Source organism: Coffea arabica, chromosome 5c (assembly GCF_036785885.1).
Source record: "Coffea arabica cultivar ET-39 chromosome 5c, Coffea Arabica ET-39 HiFi, whole genome shotgun sequence".
Taxonomy (NCBI): Eukaryota; Viridiplantae; Streptophyta; class Magnoliopsida; order Gentianales; family Rubiaceae; genus Coffea; species Coffea arabica.
This window is the reverse complement of record NC_092319.1, coordinates 21803070-21823027: the sequence shown is the minus strand read 5'-3', so window position 1 is coordinate 21823027 and position 19958 is coordinate 21803070.

The window sequence follows — 19958 nt, the reverse complement described above, 5'->3', positions numbered from 1 at the left end:
CACCGAAGTTCGTTGGGGGGCCCAATCCGGATGTCGCCGAAAGGTGGCTCGAGAAAATGGTAGACATTTTCGCTGCCCTGCACTACACTGAAGAACGGCAGGTGACTTTTGCCGTTTTCCAGCTGGAAGGGGCTGCCTGTTCCTAGTGGAATGTTATTTGGCAGAAGTGGGAACGGGAGCAGACGCCCCGGACCTGGGTGAATTTTATGAGAGAATTCAACGCGAAATTTTTCCCTCCTCTAGTTCAGGCGCGGAAAGAAGATGAATTTATTCGGTTTCGTCAGAGGGCCCAATCTGTAGCGGAGTATGAGATCCAATTCACCCGCCTATTAAAATTTGTGCCTGAACTCATCATGACTGAGCAACGAAGAATACAGCGATTTTTCCAGGGCCTGAACGTAGAAATCCAGAAGGACCTCGCGGCAGCCCAAATTAACGCCTTCAGCGATGCAATGGAGAAGACGCAACGAGTAGAGAATGCTAGGCTACAGGTGAGAAACTTCTAGGTGAAGAAGCGAGGATTTCCTGGGAGTAGTTCGGGGCAGGGGGATGAGAGTACCCTTCCCAAGTTTAGGCGGGGAATGGGAGGAGAATGGATGCTGGAAGTGTCACGAGAGGGACCGTCACGAGGCGGCCAAGTGGGGAGAGGCCAGAGAGGAGGCTCGGCTTCTGCAGCACGCGGACCCTGCGGGTATTGCGGAAAGTCAAACCACTCGGAGGACAATTGCTGGAAGAAGGAGGGAAAATGTTTGCGTTGTGGAAGTGCAAACCATCAGCTCGCCACTTGTCCAGTCCTATCACGAGATGGAAAGGGAAGTCAGCAACCGACGAAGACTAATTCCGAACCGGCCAAGGTGGAAGGGACCAAACCTAAGGTAGCGGCTCGAGTGTATTCACTGGAGCCACAACAGGTCCCCGATTCTTGGTGGTATGTGGATTTGGTTATGACTTGTAATCGAGTCTTATTATGCTTATTTGAATGTTTTAGGACGTGACGGTGGTCCAAGGCACTCATTTAGCGGAAGTTGATGAAATCTCATTTGCTGCTTGGTGAGTGTACTACTCACTTGTTTGTTTACAATGTGGCTTTGCTATATTTGAACTTGATGCCTTGAGGGCCTATGTGCCATTGAAACTGATTAAGGTGAGGGTGTACTTGATCGCCCTCACCCCTTTTGGTACTATATATGACTGTCTACTGTTTTATTGTGGTATTTAAATAATACCTGATATACTGGATTTGGTGTCATTTGGACAAGTATCCAACGGCCATTACTGTTACTACTGAGGTCAACCCATTGGTAGTCGATTGAATCGAGCCGGCGAGGGCTTGGTCGTGAAAATTGACGAGCCATGGGGACTGTTATATGGAATCTTGTAGTAGTGAGACTTTTGATTCCGGTATACTCGAGTATTACCAAATTTCTACTGTTTGGAGTTCGGGCCCGATAGGGGTATCTTGGGTGGAAGGAATGGAAGGAAAGTGGAGCCTACGGTTGGTTACTCTTAAACATTGACGGATGGTCAATGAGGTCCGATCAAGAATGTAAGCGAGGAAAGGGGCTCTTGAGAGCCGTCCGTATCCTTTTATCAACTCTATTAATGTGTGCTCTTGGTTTACTTTTGATGATTTGAAATGAAAAGCTTTATGCTTATATGAACTTGGTTGCTTGAGTGATAGTATCTCACTGGGTGTAAGCCCACTCTATTCCGTTTGTTTTCCTTACAGGAAATTGAATACTTTTGGAAAGGTGATGAATATGGATTGCCAAGTTGAACTTATGTATATATATATTTTGGATAGCTCTTTTAGGCAAAACCCTAAACTCATTTTGACCCAACCCATCGTCGAATTGTAATTTGCTGTAACAGCCCCACCTTCCCCTAAGGCGAACCAAAGGGGTTAGCGGACTGCCTGCCCAACTCTCGCCAGGACTAACGGATCAGTTTACGTCGCTCTACTATGTTCCGGAACACACCAACGCGCGTAACAAGTCAAAATCACAAAATAAAAAAAATGAAAATCGAAGCCGATGATGAACAGTACCGGCCACGTCAGAATCCGGAGTTCAACCAAACATCAATCCAACATATATACATCGAAATTTAACATTTACAAGCCAAAGCGGCATACCAAAATATCCAACAAGTTCATACATGTGCAATTAGCCAATTACAAACCAACCGTTGGTTGAAACAAAACACTTAGGGTTTTCACCCTCAAGGAGCTATTCAAAATATACATTTACATGAGCTCAACTTGACAACCAACTAGCACAACCTTTCCCAAAATAGTCATTCTCCTGTAAGGAAAACAAATGGAACGGAGTGAGCTAAAGCTCAATGAGTTACTACCACATAAGCAACGAAGAGCATATAGCATAACCTTTCATTTCAAGTACACAATTAAGGAATAAAACAAATCGGTAAAAGGATACGGACGGCTCTCAAGAGCCCCTTTCCACGCTTACATTCTTGATCCAACCTCATTGACCCTCCGTCAATGTTTAAGAGTACCAACCGTAGACCTCACTTCACTTCCATTCCTTCCACCCAACATACCCCAACCGGGCCCGTACTTCAATCAGTAACTTTTGGTAATACTCGAGTTTACCGGAATCAAGAGTCTCATTACTACAAGATTCCCCAGTACAGTCCCCGTGGCATGTCAATTTTCACGACCAAGCCCTTGCCGGCTCGATTCATTTGACTACCAAAGGGGGTTGAGCTCAGTAACACAGTAAGCCCGTTGGATATTCGTCCAAACGACACCAAATTAGGTTTCCATGAAATGGAATTCAATAACTCATATATCAAGTTCAGTATCACAGTGAAACAGTAAACAGTCATTAACAGTATCAAAAGGGGTGAGGGCGGTCAAGTACACCCTCACCTTAACCAATTCCAATGGCCAAGTAAGCCTTCACGGCATCACAATCACATATATCAAAGCCACATTGTAAACATTCATGTGAGTAGTACACTCACCAATCAAGTAGGTGATGTTTCATGCACCGTCGTCAAAAGTACGTCGTGAACCACCATCACGCCCTAGAACACGCAAACAAGTACAATGAGACTCGATAACGAGTCATAAAGCAATGCCAATCACAACCCCAATAGGGTTTGATAAGCATATACAAGCATTAAAGGAAACCAGAAATTTCGGAAATGTAACTAGCTTTGGCCCTGAAAAAACAGTTTTTGTCCTCATTTTACAGTAATGGTACCAATTTCACTACGATTATCGGATGAGGGTACAAGACCCACCATCTTGAAGCTAAAAGACAGGGCTACAACATCATACAAGGTCACTCAACCCAGTTTTGAGTGCAAACAAGTCAAAAATGCAATATACTACATCAAAATGTAAAACAGATTCACCAAAACGCATTCTAGCGGAAACATCATAACTCAGGCTCTACAAGTCCAAATCCAGAAATTCTAAAACCAGATGAAAGCTAAGAAACAGGGCTACAATAATGTAGAAGATCACTCAGTCCAATTCCTAGCACAACCAGGTCAAATATGCGAGATACTAAACCAGAACCACAATAACGGGTTCACAAACTACATTCTGCTGTAATCAGTACAACTCAGTCTATACAGGTCCAAATTCAGAAATTCCAAAGGCATATAGTAGCTAGGACATCAAGCTACATTTCATCAGAAGACGTCAACAACCAAATCCAAAGCAATTCCAGCCAAAACAACCAATTTCAGACGCAGTTCTTACATTCGGATGAATCCAGAACAGCAATAGTAATTTCACCGTATATCATTCTACACTACTCCGATTGACCTGAAATTTTGTAGACACCTCAAAAATGTCATTCTCTACAACTTTCATGTTTTAAGCTAAGGCCAATTCGGCCTCTAACCCTGAGATAAAAAACCGGACAGAATTGGGGATATAAAACCCTAACTTTCTCAAATTCCTTCCAAACAAGAAATTGGTTACAATTATCTATCATATACACCTACTAGAGTCATTAAACATTAGTTCCCATCATCAAGGATAGCCACAACATCACATTCATATTAAACCAGAAAATTCATCAATAAATTGAAAACTTTACCAATTCCTCTCAAACCAAGAAATAAACCACAAAATTCATCACTTTAACTACCACTAGGCACTAATTAAGCTTCATTAAGTGAAGGAGAAAGTTCAATCATCACTCACCTAGTAAACAAGAGAGGAAGAGTTGCTTGTCCTCTTAGTGTGACGCCCCCCTTCTCCCAAGGGCGAACCCAAGGGTATCGGCGGGACGCCTGCCTAACTCGCGCCAGGGCTCGAAACACAAAACTAATAAAACTACATTAAACCAATAGAGAACTGTTATTAATATATACAACCATCCAAAAGTTCTATTTACATCTTCAAAAGTATCGAGTCAAACCACTCTAATATACTATAACCACAACCAGCAGAAGATAGACCCTAAGGAGGGTCCTTATACAAACCACCAAAACAAAAACAAACATACTATATGTCCAACTATTGCAATCAAACCTAACTATACTAGTGTACGTGCCAAAAGTCCCCGCGTCGGCCCCTGCTAAGGAAAACAAAAGGAAAGGGGTAAGCTATATGCTTAGTAAGTAAACAGGGGCGAAAGCATAAATTTAACGTAACAACAGTTACACAGTAAGAGTAAAGCAAAAGCAGAAAAGTAACATCACATAATAAGGATACAGGTGGCTCCAAAGCCAAATCATTTGCCATGCGTGACCTCCTGCCGACACTCCGTCGACTACAATTAATGGTCCGTAGAACTTCACTTGTACTCCCACCGTACTCCTTATCACCCTCTCTGGCCAGGCACCTCACAAACTTGATCGAGCGAGCGAAATTGAGCTTGGTTCACAAGCTCGGGTCACAAACTTGGTCCACATAATCGGTGAACCGGATTCACAAACTTGGTGACCTCAAACCAGGTTGGACTGACTTCGACCAAGCCCTAACTGGCTCGAATAGTCCATCTAGGTCATGAGATCGGGCCCCAAACTCACAAACTTCACAAAATTTATTCAAAAGTCACCCCGAGCCACAAGCTCAAGGGGTTTAGTTCTAAAATGATTCATATACATATGTCATGTTCAAATATGTGCACAGATTCGGGTTTAGGTCGAGCGCGATAAAGTACACGCTCACCTAGGTACCCTTTTTCATCAATAGCGAAACACATAAGCAACTAACATGTAGGAGCAGCCTGAATACTTACTCAAAATACAAAAGTAGTACTAAAGCAAAATCGCTTCGCGCGTGTTAGCTAGTAGTGGGCCCCACCGGCTCCGCCTAACTCACCACTGTCTGAAATAGAAGATTGTGTCATAATATATCACAAACGGCCACTAACGTACTTAAAACAAGTAAAACGACAAAATTGGCACGCGCAAGTGCGGAAACGGCAAAAAGGGGCACACGCGCACGCGCGGAACGGCAAACGGGACGGCCAAATCTGCCATCTCAAACCGTTTTGGTCAAAAGTTAGGCTAGTAGTGTCGGATCAAGGTGGGTGAGACACCGTTTCGAAGCTAAAAGGAAGAGCTACAACTTTAATTTAGGTATTTCAACCCAGATCTCAATAGGTATAGGTCAAAAATGCACGAAATAGTGCCAGATGTTTCATTGCGGTTTACCAAACAGGCCCTGTTTACAAGGCCGTAACTCATGGCTCAGAAATCGAAATCAAGAAATTACAGAGGCGTTAGAAAGCTGAGACATAAGGCTAAAACTTTGATGTTTTGGCCAAGATCTGAATCCACTCAGAATAGAACGAAAATCGAGTGCCAAAATACCCGTCAGAACTGTCCAGATACAAGGCAGTTCTGACGATCGATATTGTTTGGGTCATAACGGAAGCTACGGAACTCGGATTTCGACGTACTTTATACCGTTTCGAAGCCAAAACCGAGATCTACATTCCTTATGAAGGAGTCATCACCCAAATCATACGGTATCAAAACCAAAAAAGTCACGGGCAGAAGCTAAACTAAAAACGTACAGAATCTGAAATTTTACAGACATATTCAGGACTTAAGGGTCTACAATGTTGAAGAAGGCTACTCAGTCCAATTTCTAGTGTAACTACGTCAAAAATGTCACATACTACACCAGAATCGCAAAACAGGTTCACAAACCGTATTCTAGTACAAACATCATAAAACAGCCTACAAAAGTCCAAATCCAGAAATTCCAAAGCCATATGAAAGCTTAGAAACAGGGTTACATTTCATTATAAGACCAGAACAACCAATTCTGAAGCATTCCAAACCAAAATAACCAATTACAATCGCAGTTCTCAGGTTCGGGTAGAAACGGGACAGCAAGGGTAAATCCATCTTTTCTCATACTACGCTACTCCGATTGACCTGAAATTTTGTAGGAACCTCTAAAATGTCCTTCCCTACAACTGTCATGTTTTAAGCCAAGACCAATTCGGCCTCTAACTAGGAGATACAAAACCGGACAGAAATGAAGAACAATGAAACCCTAATTCCCAATTTCTCTTCCAAAACAGAAATTTCTTGCAATTAACTACCATTCACACCAACTAGCTTCATTCTCAATCATTTCCAATCATCATACATAGCCACATAATATTAATCATATGCAACCAGCAAAAATCCCAAATAAATAGAATACTTCATCAATCTTAACTAAAATCAAGAAATAGTCCACCAAATCACACTTATAACAACCACAAGTCATTAATTAAGCATCTCTAGATAGAAGAGAGGGGTTCCATAGTCACTCACCTTAGAACCAAAGAAGAGAGACCACTTAGCACCTTAAGCTTCCAAACAACTTCACAACCAAGCTTAACTCCACCAAACTAAGAGGTTTTATGGAGTAATTGGGAGATTAATCGGTTTAATTGAGAGATTGGGCAAGATTGGAGCAAGGAATTGAGAGAGGTTTTTCTTGTTTCTTCAAGGAAGAGAGCCGGCCAAGCTTGCTATGTTTTGAGGGATTTTTGGTCAATTTTTTTTGATTTATTGAAGTCAAATAATAAAACAAGAAAGAATGGTCAAAGTTCCTACCAACCCTATGGTGACACTTGTCACCTCATTAAATGCATCTCTATCACTTTGTCTCTCTCCACTCTCATCCATATAGCAACCTTCAATTATCTCATAACACCCGATAAATTAAACCCAGTATCCAGAACTTAACCTAATTGGTCGAATTTTACCGAAATTTCCGCACTAGTGGGTCCCACCCCCGATATGCGTCCTTAATTTCTTAAAAACTAACGGATACTAGAAAAATCATCTAAAAACTATATTTACTCCCTAAAATTATTTGGCGAATTTTCTAATAAAGAAAATGTAGAAAAGGCGGGCGATAAATAATCTTCCACTTAAACTTTCTAATTATTTGTAACACTAGAGGTTTGCTAACCATTTCAAACTTGCTAAACCTTTGTAAACTAAAACGAATCCTAAACTTACATATGCCAAAACACACACTAGGATACCGCATATAAACTATAGCTCGAGTCTACGAATAATACATAAACTAGGGTTTTATCAAAAACAAAGTTAGGGTTTTCAATCTTTGCCGAGATTAGGGTTTCTCCTTAGCCCTAAAACCTTAATTTAACCGTACCAAATAATGAATAACCCTACTCTCAACGTACGAACGGTCTGGGTCCTCACAATCTCCCCCACTTAGGACAATTTCGTCCTCGAAATTAATTCTTTGGTCAAAGCGTACCTTCGAAACCCGCCGAAGGATCAGTCACCTCATGGTCACCCATTGCATACACTCTTTCTGGCCCTTTGGGTCGATTTTCCCCTGCATTTGACTGCTTCGTTGCGGTCCCTTCTGTTGGTGGTTGGAGTCCTTCCTTCTGCATCTTAGGGCACCGGGCAATCAAATGTTCAGTGCTACCGCATTTGAAGCATTTCCGCACCGAACTATTTTTCCAGCAATTTTCATCAGTGTGGTTGCCCCCACAGAAACCACAGGTTGGTTTAGCGGCCGTACCAGACCCTCCACGTTGGGCACTCCTCTGAGGCTCTTGCACTATCTGACCTCGCCCAAAGCTATTCAGGGTTCTTGTAGGTCGCGGACGATCTGTGCCTTTACTCGTCTTAGCTGGTGGCTCGTTTCGCGAACTCTGTCCAACCGTTGAGTCATTCGAGCTGGGTTGCCTCCTTTTCCGGTCATGGAAGGCTTTAACCTGTCCCCTGGCAGTCTCAATCCGTTGTGCTTTTTCTAGCGCTTGACTAAACGTGTCCAACTGTGCAGCTGCTAGTGCCTCCTGGATCTCCACATTTAAGCCTTGGGTAAAACGGCGAATTCGCTTGTGCTCCGTCAGCACCAGCTCGGGGGCAAAACGGGAAAGTTTTGTAAACTGAGTTTCGTATTCCGCCACACTCGATGCCCCTTGACGTAGGCGGATGAAATCATCTTCCCGTTTTTCTTGCACAATGGGTGGTAAATATTTTTCATTAAATTTCCGTGTGAAGTTGATCCAGGTCCAGGGGGTTTGTTCGCGCTCCCACTTGGTTTTAATCATGTTCTACCAGGCTCGGGCGGCCCCTTCAAATTGAAAAGCAGCAAAGGATATCTGCCGTTCCTCCGAGTACCTAAGCGCGGCAAAAATATCTAGCATACGGTCCATCCAACCCTCCGCTAGGTCAGGGTCGGGTCCACCTACAAACTTAGGAGGTGCAAATTTCTGGAACCGTTCTAAAGCACGGTCCTCTCCTTCGTGATTACCCGGATTATGTCCCGGATTCCCAGTACTGCTTCCCTGGCCCTGTTGATTTGTCAGTCGCTCGAGTTGATCGGCCATCCGCTGGATGGCTGTAGCGACTTGATCTGGCTCTTGTCCTTGTTCCCTTTCAGGGCTTCGTGCTCGCCCTCTACCTCCACCTCGAGTACCGGAGGCCATTTAAGTGCAAAAGTCTATAGATCGGAACATTACATATACTTATTATCCAAACTATGAACAAAAGTACGGACGTAAAGCGTATGCATAGAAGACACACAAAAGATAAGTTCAAAATGCTTTTCAAATATATACATATATTTACAAAGTCACGCCAAAAGATTTACACATTACCAATCTCCAGTCGGTACAAAACCCAATGTACACATGAGCACTGGCTCCAAAATCTAGTCAGCCAACCAAATAACAAAAGAGAGTAGTCATGCTAGTTCTAACAAAAGTCATACACTAACTAAACAAAAGCACAAAAGCGACCCTAATCGCCTCCCCTAGGGCCCAGGTTCCCAACGGAACCTAACGTGTCCACCTCGTCCATCCTCTCTGGACCGGTGGCCCGTGGCGGTGCCTCTGCGGCTAGATCTAGTAGGAGCTCGCAGTCGACAGACATACTCCGAGCCCTATCCCTCAGCTGCCCCTTCATAGCGAAGAGATGCTGGTGTGTGTCCTGAAGCTGACGGTGCAAAGCGTCCGTCCTCTCCCTCTCCTCTCGGAGACCCTGCTCCAAGTCCCTAATACGCATCGCCTGCCCAAGGCCAACCTCTCTAGCCTCGTCTAGCTGTCTAAGCAGGCTGCGTCGCTCGTCATCCACAGCCAGGACGATCTCGTCAGGGTAACAGTATGTGTACCAACATCCACAAGGTCGGTGCGCCACCTGACCAAAAGGGGAGTATAAAGTGTAAGGCTCTCCAGGTCTCTGCCGATAGCGGATCGCCCGCTTACGCAGCACTCGATCCTCTATGCCTCTCGTACTCGGGAATCTCGGTCCCACGCCACTGGGTCCCGCACCACTCGAACCACCCGGATACATTCCTACAAAACATTAAGTCGTCAGTCAACCGGCATTTCAGCTTAAAAGATATCATTCAACTTAAAATGGTCAAGTATGCCTAGTGCCTATCGCGTATGTCCCACTTGCCCAAGTCCTCTAACCTAGGCGCTCTGATACCACCTGTGACGCCCCCCTTCTCCCAAGGGCGAACCCAAGGGTATCGGCGGGACGCCTGCCTAGCTCGCGCCAGGGCTCGAAACACAAAACTAATAAAACTACATTAAACCAAAAGAGAACTGTTATTAATATATACAACCATCAAAAAGTTCTATTTACATCTTCAAAAGTATCGAGTCAAACCACTCTAATATACTATAACCACAACCAGCAGAAGATAGACCTAAGGAGGGTCCTTATACAAACCACCAAAACAAAAACAAACATACTATATGTCCAACTATTGCAATCAAACCTAACTATACTAGTGTACGTGCCAAAAGTCCCCGCGTCGGCCCCTGCTAAGGAAAACAAAAGGAAAGGGGTAAGCTATATGCTTAGTAAGTAAACAGGGGCGAAAGCATAAATTTAACGTAACAACAGTTACACAGTAAGAGTAAAGCAAAAGCAGAAAAGTAATATCACATAATAAGGATACAGGTGGCTCCAAAGCCAAATCATTTGCCATGCGTGACCTCCTGCCGACACTCCGTCGACTACAATTAATGGTCCGTAGAACTTCACTTGTACTCCCACCGTACTCCTTATCACCCTCTCTGGCCAGGCACCTCACAAACTTGATCGAGCGAGCGAAATTGAGCTTGGTTCACAAGCTCGGGTCACAAACTTGGTCCACATAATCGGTGAACCGGATTCACAAACTTGGTGACCTCAAACCAGGTTGGACTGACTTCGACCAAGCCCTAACTGGCTCGAATAGTCCATCTAGGTCATGAGATCGGGCCCCAAACTCACAAACTTCACAAAATTTATTCAAAAGTCACCCCGAGCCACAAGCTCAAGGGGTTTAGTTCTAAAATGATTCATATACATATGTCATGTTCAAATATGTGCACAAATTCGGGTTTAGGTCGAGCGCGATAAAGTACACGCTCACCTAGGTACCCTTTTTCATCAATAGCGAAACACATAAGCAACTAACACGTAGGAGCGGCCTGAATACTTACTCAAAATACAAAAGTAGTACTAAAGCAAAATCGCTTCGCGCGTGTTCGCTAGTAGCGGGCCCCACCGGCTCCGCCTAACTCACCACTGTCTGAAATAGAAGATTGTGTCATAATATATCACAAACGGCCACTAACGTACTTAAAACAAGTAAAACGACAAAATTGGCACGCGCAAGTGCGGAAACGGCAAAAAGGGGCACACGCGCACGCGCGGAACGGCAAACGAGACGGCCAAATCTGCCATCTCAAACCGTTTTGGTCAAAAGTTAGGCTAGGAGTGTCGGATCAAGGTGGGTGAGACACCGTTTCGAAGCTAAAAGGAAGAGCTACAACTTTAATTTAGGTATTTCAACCCAGATCTCAATAGGTATAGGTCAAAAATGCACGAAACAGTGCCAGATGTTTCATTGCAGTTTACCAAACAGGCCCTGTTTGCAAGGCCGTAACTCACGGCTCAGAAATCGAAATCAAGAAATTCCAGAGGCGTTAGAAAGCTGAGACATAAGGCTAAAACTTTGATGTTTTGGCCAAGATCTGAATCCACTCAGAATAGAACGAAAATCGAGTGCCAAAATACCCGTCAGAACTGTCCAGATACAAGGCAGTTCTGACAATCGATATTGTTTGGGTCATAACGGAAGCTACGGAACTCGGATTTCGACGTACTTTATACCGTTTCGAAGCCAAAACCGAGATCTACATTCCTTATGAAGGAGTCATCACCCAAATCATACGGTATCAAAACCGCAAAGTCACGGGCAGAAGCTAAACTAAAAACGTACAGAATCTGATGTTCAAAACAGGCTTAAGTTTTTCATCTATAACTCATGATACCCTAATCCGTTTAACCTGAAATTTTACAGACATATTCAGGACTTAAGGGTCTACAATGTTGAAGAAGGCTACTCAGTCCAATTTCTAGTGTAACTACGTCAAAAATGTCACATACTACACCAGAATCGCAAAACAGGTTCACAAACCGTATTCTAGTACAAACATCATAAAACAGCCTACAAAAGTCCAAATCCAGAAATTCCAAAGCCATATGAAAGCTTAGAAACAGGGTTACATTTCATTATAAGACCAGAACAACCAATTCTGAAGCATTCCAAACCAAAATAACCAATTACAATCGCAGTTCTCAGGTTCGGGTAGAAACGGGACAGCAAGGGTAAATCCATCTTTTCTCATACTACGCTACTCCGATTGACCTGAAATTTTGTAGGAACCTCTAAAATGTCCTTCCCTACAACTGTCATGTTTTAAGCCAAGACCAATTCGGCCTCTAACTAGGAGATACAAAACCGGACAGAAATGAAGAACAATGAAACCCTAATTCCCAATTTCTCTTCCAAAACAGAAATTTCTTGCAATTAACTACCATTCACACCAACTAGCTTCATTCTCAATCATTTCCAATCATCATACATAGCCACATAATATTAATCATATGCAACCAGCAAAAATCCCAAATAAATAGAATACTTCATCAATCTTAACTAAAATCAAGAAATAGTCCACCAAATCACACTTATAACAACCACAAGTCATTAATTAAGCATCTCTAGATAGAAGAGAGGGGTTCCATAGTCACTCACCTTAGAACCAAAGAAGAGAGACCACTTAGCACCTTAAGCTTCCAAACAACTTCACAACCAAGCTTAACTCCACCAAACTAAGAGGTTTTATGGAGTAATTGGGAGATTAATCGGTTTAATTGAGAGATTGGGCAAGATTGGAGCAAGGAATTGAGAGAGGTTTTTCTTGTTTCTTCAAGGAAGAGAGCCGGCCAAGCTTGCTATGTTTTGAGGGATTTTTGGTCAATTTTTTTTGATTTATTGAAGTCAAATAATAAAACAAGAAAGAATGGTCAAAGTTCCTACCAACCCTATGGTGACACTTGTCACCTCATTAAATGCATCTCTATCACTTTGTCTCTCTCCACTCTCATCCATATAGCAACCTTCAATTATCTCATAACACCCGATAAATTAAACCCAGTATCCAGAACTTAACCTAATTGGTCGAATTTTACCGAAATTTCCGCACTAGTGGGTCCCACCCCCGATATGCGTCCTTAATTTCTTAAAAACTAACGGATACTAGAAAAATCATCTAAAAACTATATTTACTCCCTAAAATTATTTGGCGAATTTTCTAATAAAGAAAATGTAGAAAAGGCGGGCGATAAATAATCTTCCACTTAAACTTTCTAATTATTTGTAACACTAGAGGTTTGCTAACCATTTCAAACTTGCTAAACCTTTGTAAACTAAAACGAATCCTAAACTTACATATGCCAAAACACACACTAGGATACCGCATATAAACTATAGCTCGAGTCTACGAATAATACATAAACTAGGGTTTTATCAAAAACAAAGTTAGGGTTTTCAATCTTTGCCGAGATTAGGGTTTCTCCTTAGCCCTAAAACCTTAATTTAACCGTACCAAATAATGAATAACCCTACTCTCAACGTACGAACGGTCTGGGTCCTCACAATCTCCCCCACTTAGGACAATTTCGTCCTCGAAATTAATTCTTTGGTCAAAGCGTACCTTCGAAACCCGCCGAAGGATCAGTCACCTCATGGTCACCCATTGCATACACTCTTTCTGGCCCTTTGGGTCGATTTTCCCCTGCATTTGACTGCTTCGTTGCGGTCCCTTCTGTTGGTGGTTGGAGTCCTTCCTTCTGCATCTTAGGGCACCGGGCAATCAAATGTTCAGTGCTACCGCATTTGAAGCATTTCCGCACCGAACTATTTTTCCAGCAATTTTCATCAGTGTGGTTGCCCCCACAGAAACCACAGGTTGGTTTAGCGGCCGTACCCGACCCTCCACGTTGGGCACTCCTCTGAGGCTCTTGCACTATCTGACCTCGCCCAAAGCTATTCAGGGTTCTTGTAGGTCGCGGACGATCTGTGCCTTTACTCGTCTTAGCTGGTGGCTCGTTTCGCGAACTCTGTCCAACCGTTGAGTCATTCGAGCTGGGTTGCCTCCTTTTCCGGTCATGGAAGGCTTTAACCTGTCCCCTGGCAGTCTCAATCCGTTGTGCTTTTTCTAGCGTTTGGCTAAACGTGTCCAACTGTGCAGCTGCTAGTGCCTCCTGGATCTCCACATTTAAGTCTTGGGTAAAACGGCGAATTCGCTTGTGCTCCGTCAGCACCAGCTCGGGGGCAAAACGGGAAAGTTTTGTAAACTGAGTTTCGTATTCCGCCACACTCGATGCCCCTTGACGTAGGCGGATGAAATCATCTTCCCGTTTTTCTTGCACAATGGGTGGTAAATATTTTTCATTAAATTTCCGTGTGAAGTTGATCCAGGTCCAGGGGGTTTGTTCGCGCTCCCACTTGGTTTTAATCATGTTCTACCAGGCTCGGGCGGCCCCTTCAAATTGAAAAGCAGCAAAGGATATCTGCCGTTCCTCCGAGTACCTAAGCGCGGCAAAAATATCTAGCATACGGTCCATCCAACCCTCCGCTAGGTCAGGGTCGGGTCCACCTACAAACTTAGGAGGTGCAAATTTCTGGAACCGTTCTAAAGCACGGTCCTCTCCTTCGTGATTACCCGGATTATGTCCCGGATTCCCAGTACTGCTTCCCTGGCCCTGTTGATTTGTCAGTCGCTCGAGTTGATCGGCCATCCGCTGGATGGCTGTAGCGACTTGATCTGGCTCTTGTCCTTGTTCCCTTTCAGGGCTTCGTGCTCGCCCTCTACCTCCACCTCGAGTACCGGAGGCCATTTAAGTGCAAAAGTCTATAGATCGGAACATTACATATACTTATTATCCAAACTATGAACAAAAGTACGGACGTAAAGCGTATGCATAGAAGACACACAAAAGATAAGTTCAAAATGCTTTTCAAATATATACATATATTTACAAAGTCACGCCAAAAGATTTACACATTACCAATCTCCAGTCGGTACAAAACCCAATGTACACATGAGCACTGGCTCCAAAATCTAGTCAGCCAACCAAATAACAAAAGAGAGTAGTCATGCTAGTTCTAACAAAAGTCATACACTAACTAAACAAAAGCACAAAAGCGACCCTAATCGCCTCCCCTAGGGCCCAGGTTCCCAACGGAACCTAACGTGTCCACCTCGTCCATCCTCTCTGGACCGGTGGCCCGTGGCGGTGCCTCTGCGGCTAGATCTAGTAGGAGCTCGCAGTCGACAGACATACTCCGAGCCCTATCCCTCAGCTGCCCCTTCATAGCGAAGAGATGCTGGTGTGTGTCCTGAAGCTGACGGTGCAAAGCGTCCGTCCTCTCCCTCTCCTCTCGGAGACCCTGCTCCAAGTCCCTAATACGCATCGCCTGCCCAAGGCCAACCTCTCTAGCCTCGTCTAGCTGTCTAAGCAGGCTGCGTCGCTCGTCATCCACAGCCAGGACGATCTCGTCAGGGTAACAGTATGTGTACCAACATCCACAAGGTCGGTGCGCCACCTGACCAAAAGGGGAGTATAAAGTGTAAGGCTCTCCAGGTCTCTGCCGATAGCGGATCGCCCGCTTACGCAGCACTCGATCCTCTATGCCTCTCGTACTCGGGAATCTCGGTCCCACGCCACTGGGTCCCGCACCACTCGAACCACCCGGATACATTCCTACAAAACATTAAGTCGTCAGTCAACCGGCATTTCAGCTTAAAAGATATCATTCAACTTAAAATGGTCAAGTATGCCTAGTGCCTATCGCGTATGTCCCACTTGCCCAAGTCCTCTAACCTAGGCGCTCTGATACCACCTGTGACGCCCCCCTTCTCCCAAGGGCGAACCCAAGGGTATCGGCGGGACGCCTGCCTAGCTCGCGCCAGGGCTCGAAACACAAAACTAATAAAACTACATTAAACCAAAAGAGAACTGTTATTAATATATACAACCATCAAAAAGTTCTATTTACATCTTCAAAAGTATCGAGTCAAACCACTCTAATATACTATAACCACAACCAGCAGAAGATAGACCTAAGGAGGGTCCTTATACAAACCACCAAAACAAAAACAAACATACTATATGTCCAACTATTGCAATCAAACCTAACTATACTAGTGTACGTGCCAAAAGTCCCCGCGTCGGCCCCTGCTAAGGAAAACAAAAGGAAAGGGGTAAGCTATATGCTTAGTAAGTAAACAGGGGCGAAAGCATAAATTTAACGTAACAACAGTTACACAGTAAGAGTAAAGCAAAAGCAGAAAAGTAATATCACATAATAAGGATACAGGTGGCTCCAAAGCCAAATCATTTGCCATGCGTGACCTCCTGCCGACACTCCGTCGACTACAATTAATGGTCCGTAGAACTTCACTTGTACTCCCACCGTACTCCTTATCACCCTCTCTGGCCAGGCACCTCACAAACTTGATCGAGCGAGCGAAATTGAGCTTGGTTCACAAGCTCGGGTCACAAACTTGGTCCACATAATCGGTGAACCGGATTCACAAACTTGGTGACCTCAAACCAGGTTGGACTGACTTCGACCAAGCCCTAACTGGCTCGAATAGTCCATCTAGGTCATGAGATCGGGCCCCAAACTCACAAACTTCACAAAATTTATTCAAAAGTCACCCCGAGCCACAAGCTCAAGGGGTTTAGTTCTAAAATGATTCATATACATATGTCATGTTCAAATATGTGCACAAATTCGGGTTTAGGTCGAGCGCGATAAAGTACACGCTCACCTAGGTACCCTTTTTCATCAATAGCGAAACACATAAGCAACTAACACGTAGGAGCGGCCTGAATACTTACTCAAAATACAAAAGTAGTACTAAAGCAAAATCGCTTCGCGCGTGTTCGCTAGTAGCGGGCCCCACCGGCTCCGCCTAACTCACCACTGTCTGAAATAGAAGATTGTGTCATAATATATCACAAACGGCCACTAACGTACTTAAAACAAGTAAAACGACAAAATTGGCACGCGCAAGTGCGGAAACGGCAAAAAGGGGCACACGCGCACGCGCGGAACGGCAAACGAGACGGCCAAATCTGCCATCTCAAACCGTTTTGGTCAAAAGTTAGGCTAGGAGTGTCGGATCAAGGTGGGTGAGACACCGTTTCGAAGCTAAAAGGAAGAGCTACAACTTTAATTTAGGTATTTCAACCCAGATCTCAATAGGTATAGGTCAAAAATGCACGAAACAGTGCCAGATGTTTCATTGCAGTTTACCAAACAGGCCCTGTTTGCAAGGCCGTAACTCACGGCTCAGAAATCGAAATCAAGAAATTCCAGAGGCGTTAGAAAGCTGAGACATAAGGCTAAAACTTTGATGTTTTGGCCAAGATCTGAATCCACTCAGAATAGAACGAAAATCGAGTGCCAAAATACCCGTCAGAACTGTCCAGATACAAGGCAGTTCTGACAATCGATATTGTTTGGGTCATAACGGAAGCTACGGAACTCGGATTTCGACGTACTTTATACCGTTTCGAAGCCAAAACCGAGATCTACATTCCTTATGAAGGAGTCATCACCCAAATCATACGGTATCAAAACCGCAAAGTCACGGGCAGAAGCTAAACTAAAAACGTACAGAATCTGATGTTCAAAACAGGCTTAAGTTTTTCATCTATAACTCATGATACCCTAATCCGTTTAACCTGAAATTTTACAGACATATTCAGGACTTAAGGGTCTACAATGTTGAAGAAGGATACTCAGTCCAATTACTAGTGTAACTACGTCAAAAATGTCACATACTACACCAGAATCGCAAAACAGGTTCACAAACCGTATTCTAGTACAAACATCATAAAACAGCCTACAAAAGTCCAAATCCAGAAATTCCAAAGCCATATGAAAGCTTAGAAACAGGGTTACATTTCATTATAAGACCAGAACAACCAATTCTGAAGCATTCCAAACCAAAATAACCAATTACAATCGCAGTTCTCAGGTTCGGGTAGAAACGGGACAGCAAGGGTAAATCCATCTTTTCTCATACTACGCTACTCCGATTGACCTGAAATTTTGTAGGAACCTCTAAAATGTCCTTCCCTACAACTGTCATGTTTTAAGCCAAGACCAATTCGGCCTCTAACTAGGAGATACAAAACCGGACAGAAATGAAGAACAATGAAACCCTAATTCCCAATTTCTCTTCCAAAACAGAAATTTCTTGCAATTAACTACCATTCACAACAACTAGCTTCATTCTCAATCATTTCCAATCATCATACATAGCCACATAATATTAATCATATGCAACCAGCAAAAATCCCAAATAAATAGAATACTTCATCAATCTTAACTAAAATCAAGAAATAGTCCACCAAATCACACTTATAACAACCACAAGTCATTAATTAAGCATCTCTAGATAGAAGAGAGGGGTTCCATAGTCACTCACCTTAGAACCAAAGAAGAGAGACCACTTAGCACCTTAAGCTTCCAAACAACTTCACAACCAAGCTTAACTCCACCAAACTAAGAGGTTTTATGGAGTAATTGGGAGATTAATCGGTTTAATTGAGAGATTGGGCAAGATTGGAGCAAGGAATTGAGAGAGGTTTTTCTTGTTTCTTCAAGGAAGAGAGCCGGCCAAGCTTGCTATGTTTTGAGGGATTTTTGGTCAATTTTTTTTGATTTATTGAAGTCAAATAATAAAACAAGAAAGAATGGTCAAAGTTCCTACCAACCCTATGGTGACACTTGTCACCTCATTAAATGCATCTCTATCACTTTGTCTCTCTCCACTCTCATCCATATAGCAACCTTCAATTATCTCATAACACCCGATAAATTAAACCCAGTATCCAGAACTTAACCTAATTGGTCGAATTTTACCGAAATTTCCGCACTAGTGGGTCCCACCCCCGATATGCGTCCTTAATTTCTTAAAAACTAACGGATACTAGAAAAATCATCTAAAAACTATATTTACTCCCTAAAATTATTTGGCGAATTTTCTAATAAAGAAAATGTAGAAAAGGCGGGCGATAAATAATCTTCCACTTAAACTTTCTAATTATTTGTAACACTAGAGGTTTGCTAACCATTTCAAACTTGCTAAACCTTTGTAAACTAAAACGAATCCTAAACTTACATATGCCAAAACACACACTAGGATACCGCATATAAACTATAGCTCGAGTCTACGAATAATACATAAACTAGGGTTTTATCAAAAACAAAGTTAGGGTTTTCAATCTTTGCCGAGATTAGGGTTTCTCCTTAGCCCTAAAACCTTAATTTAACCGTACCAAATAATGAATAACCCTACTCTCAACGTACGAACGGTCTGGGTCCTCACAATCTCCCCCACTTAGGACAATTTCGTCCTCGAAATTAATTCTTTGGTCAAAGCGTACCTTCGAAACCCGCCGAAGGATCAGTCACCTCATGGTCACCCATTGCATACACTCTTTCTGGCCCTTTGGGTCGATTTTCCCCTGCATTTGACTGCTTCGTTGCGGTCCCTTCTGTTGGTGGTTGGAGTCCTTCCTTCTGCATCTTAGGGCACCGGGCAATCAAATGTTCAGTGCTACCGCATTTGAAGCATTTCCGCACCGAACTATTTTTCCAGCAATTTTCATCAGTGTGGTTGCCCCCACAGAAACCACAGGTTGGTTTAGCGGCCGTACCCGACCCTCCACGTTGGGCACTCCTCTGAGGCTCTTGCACTATCTGACCTCGCCCAAAGCTATTCAGGGTTCTTGTAGGTCGCGGACGATCTGTGCCTTTACTCGTCTTAGCTGGTGGCTCGTTTCGCGAACTCTGTCCAACCGTTGAGTCATTCGAGCTGGGTTGCCTCCTTTTCCGGTCATGGAAGGCTTTAACCTGTCCCCTGGCAGTCTCAATCCGTTGTGCTTTTTCTAGCGTTTGGCTAAACGTGTCCAACTGTGCAGCTGCTAGTGCCTCCTGGATCTCCACATTTAAGTCTTGGGTAAAACGGCGAATTCGCTTGTGCTCCGTCAGCACCAGCTCGGGGGCAAAACGGGAAAGTTTTGTAAACTGAGTTTCGTATTCCGCCACACTCGATGCCCCTTGACGTAGGCGGATGAAATCATCTTCCCGTTTTTCTTGCACAATG